Here is a 4,318-nt window from a genome sequence, read left to right on the forward strand (position 1 = left end):
TATATAGTCGCTTCGTATTTTCTTCATGAATGTTTAAGGGCTTAGAGAAGAGGATCAAGGGATAATGCATGGCAACACTTGACTCAGATAGGTGAGGAAATGGCTGTTGTGTAGCCACCAATGTGGAGGACATATATCCTCACATGTAACCCATAAAGGCAGAAACAAAATTGGGCGTCCAAATTTGTCAAGTGCAGAAAATGAGACAGGTGGTGAACTTGATTTCTTTGGCAGGGGACAGGTGCAAGAACTAGGGCCTCCTTTAGCCTTGTTGACAAAGAGAGAGAAGTGGATGAAATCCTAACGTTGTCGCAATACATGGTCTTATTATCACAGTTTAAGTCCCATGGTGGAACATGTTGAGCATCCCAACTTGGACTCAGTGAAATATTCCACCTCCTAGTCATTTAATATCTTTGAGAGAGAGAGAGAGAGAGAGAGAGAGAGAGAGAGTGCGTCTTTCATCTATGAAAGATCCAAAGGGTCGGTGAGACCTAAAATGAGTACATATGATCCATGAATATAACTAGGGGAGAGAGAGAGAGAGAGAGAGAGAGAGAGAGAGAGCTCAATGGCTTCTGTCAAAATAGAACAGATTTACACCAACTTAATATGTGAGGCAAAAAAATCCAAATATCCTCATACATATGCCAGATGTCCATAAGCTCATCCTTGGTGGGAAGAAAAAACCACAAACATCAAGATTAGTCACTCTGAAGAAATGACTCATGGCCATCACCACAAGCCCAATCTAGGAACCAACTCTTTCCCCTCCCCATCCTCTAGACTACAAGCTTACGACTTTGCCACTTAGGTGAATCTGCTTTGTTATAACCATTCAGAGCAAGAGGAGGTAAAGCTCAGGTGGATAATCTCTTACTCTCTTATGTCTAGAGAGGCTTTACTTGGATTCTCAAAGAAGCCTAAGTACCTTTGAACGTTCGCTTGTGCATGTGCAAATAAAAGCATGCAAAGAAATTGCTATATTTAAAGTTGGACTCCAGGTTGTGGTTGAGAATTGGGTGCACCTTGCCATGGCTTGGTATAGTACTCTTCTCGTTGAAACTATCTTCAACCAACGCTTGTAATTTTGAGGCTATTTTTGATTGGGAGGCTGTTATACTTCCAGCATGAATGAGAAATGGAGTTAATTGCATAGTTGCATGAAAACACCGTATCAACGTATTTTAGCAGAGTATGCATACATTTTAACGATGGGCGTATTGACAATGGTGGTGAATTGGCTCAGTTATGCAGAGCACATCATCATCATTTTATTTTTAATTGAGGGACTAATTTGGAAACATAACCGTGGTTAATTGGCTCAGTTATGCACACATCATCATCATTTTAAGACTAATTGAGGGACTAAATTTGGAAAGATAATCTCACCACTTAGTGGATACTCATACAGGCAAATATCAAGATGCAAGATGCTCTACTTCCTACTTTTGCCTACATTATTAAACAATGTCAAAGCATAATGCAATTATTTTTAAAATTTTGGTTTTTTCTTCTCTTTAAGGCTCAATCTTATGACAAAAAGTATCATATGGCATTTGGACAACCTACATAGGCTTCCTTTAAAGCTCAAAGTTAAATGTAAAGAATGGTACATGCATCCTTTGCATTTAGAGAGTGTATAATTACTTGGAGAGAGTATAATTACTTGACCTGGTCAAATGATTTTTGTAGATTTTAACTAGGCCTGAAATTTGCAACCCTTTGGTGGACTTCAAAACAGTAAGGTACCTTGGCCTCCATGTAAAACCCAATACTAGTGAAAATCTATTTTGGGTGGCTTTTTTTAGAAACCAAAATTTCAAGGTGGTCTTTCCTGTGTGTAAGTTCATCATCATCATAGTGCTCGAAAAAAAACATTATTTTGGACCATTGAAATAATGATGAGCCTCAAAGGTTATCGGTTTTCACTACTTGAAAAACAACAAAACAAGCTGGGATTATAGCTGAATTATGCTAAAACCAACAAATCCTTGGGTGCTTGTGTGGGTTGAGTTGGTGTAGCTTGTTGGTTCTCAAGAAGAGAACGTGGGTTTGAATCTCACCCCAAACTAAGCCCATAGCGTGACTAGAATTTAATGACTGTTTTGGAAAAAAGAAAAAACTACAAGGGAGAATTTCAGCCGAAAATTTTCAATTTCTAGCAAGTAAAAAACATACAAAATGCCAGGTTTTTCTGGCATTGATCATCACGGCTGACCAGTCTACAGATCATCACCATCCCCCTAACTATAGTTTGGAAGCGCAACAAGAAACTTACGGTGATCATCACCATGATAACTAGCCTTTGGGGGTGTTAGGAGGAGAGCTGGACTTCGTGTTCTTTTTTACAAGGTCGGAAACTGAGCGGGCCAAGTTGGTAGCTATGGCTACCTTCACCTGCCCCCTGCGAGGAGGAGGGGGGTTGGCCTGAGACCCAAATCCCATTAATTGACTGCGAGATTGAGATGTGTGTGTGTGTGTGTGTGTGTAAGAGAAAGAGAGAGAGAGTGTGTGTGTGTACTGTTGATGCTGCAAAGGTTGAAGGCAAAGAGTGCGATTTATAGGACTTCTGCACACACCGCACGCACTTTGCAAGCCTGGAATCTGTGCTGCACGCAGTAGTAGCCTCCTGACGCACAGCAACACTTACCCTAATGAACAGCAACAAAAAGAAAACCTTTATTATTGGCTCATTGCTCATCTCAGTGCTAACACTCCTCGTGTATCATGCTTTCCATCTAACTGCAATCAATTCATTTGTGGGCCAGCAGGCCATCTCAGGAGGTACTTTAAACAAAATATCTTCTCTCATATAACGAGCAGTTATCCACAATTCCTTAATGCAATGATGCATATAATTCCATGGGGCCACTACTCGAAAAGGATAATAAAGAAATAACACTCCAAATCAACCCAGATTTAGCACTAAAACTTAGATAAATTGTCGGATTGATTCTAAAAGATATAAATTTTGTCCCTTAAAAATCAATTTGATATATATATTAATTTCTCATTTTAATATCTTAACAAGGATTTACTAGCACTTTGTGTACAAGGAATTTTGTTCTCATATCTCATAGATCATTCCCATTGGATTACTGTTTTAAAAAAAGGAGTTTAGTGTAGTTGCACTTGTATATTTTAAAAAATACCTTCAAATTTAAAACTTGAAGGTAGAAATACCTCCAAATTTTAAGAAGTTATAAAACAAAAACCTTAAGATCCTTTGTAAATAATTTCACAATTCTTACATGAAAGTTTTCCATTTTTTGGGAAAATACTTTTTATCACTCATTGTAGGCCCCTATTGCCAAACTTATTGGATGCCATTCATATATGTGCTTTATCCCCATCACCAGTGGTTCCACTTTTTTTTATTCCAAAAGAAATGTTTTCCATAAGGAGCAGTTATCCACAATTCCTTACATATATATTCCATGGGACCACTGCTCCAAAAACATAATAAGCAAAAGCCGAGGAGCAGTGATGCGAGGAGTATGAATCAAGTGAGGAGGACATGGAGGGATCCTTAGATCCTTGATGTCTTGTGGACTATGTGGGTTTCTGTAGATGGGGCTGTCTATTCATGGGAGGAATGGACACAAAATGACGGTTGATGATCTCGCAACTGTAAATCCATGAATAACTAGGCTGAGCTTTACCTCCTCTTGCTCTGAATGGTGATAACAAAGAAGATTCACTCGTGGTAACTCGTAAGCTTTTAGAGTAGAGGATGAGATTGGGCTTGCAACTTGTTTGTGGTAATGGCCATGAGTCATTTCTTTAGAGTGACTAATCTTGATGTTTGTGGTTTTTTCTTGCTTCCAATAATTTGCTATTGTTAGTCGTAACCTTTATGGGACATGTGACCACCTTTTATGATTTCATATTCAGGCATCAATATTTTTGTAAGGCTAAGGCCTCATACCTTTGTATATACTATATAGTATTTTATACTTTTGGTAGGCTCGAGACTTTATATTATTGCTTACTATATTTTTGTAGAGCTTGCACGTTCATAAACTCAAAAGTACTTGTGTTTTGTTTTTGGAATTATCTTTTTCAAAAGAAAGTGCTTTCTCTAATACATATAAATATGGGTGAGTGATACAAGGGCTAGCTTTATCCTAAGGGAGATTCAACCCAATCTTGTGTCGACGGTGGCCTCTACTCTATTCTCCATCTCTCTTATTTATTTTATTTTGTTTATTAAGGTTTATGCATTTAATTTGTGCAAATATATGTTATGTTTTAATTTTTGTGTTGAGAAATTATAATTCCTTTACCAAGGGTCTTCTTAAAGGTCTTGACAGAG

This window comes from Cibotium barometz, chromosome 24 (assembly GCF_041138505.1).
Source record: "Cibotium barometz isolate CiBa-2024 chromosome 24, ASM4113850v1, whole genome shotgun sequence".
Classification (NCBI taxonomy): domain Eukaryota; kingdom Viridiplantae; phylum Streptophyta; class Polypodiopsida; order Cyatheales; family Cibotiaceae; genus Cibotium; species Cibotium barometz.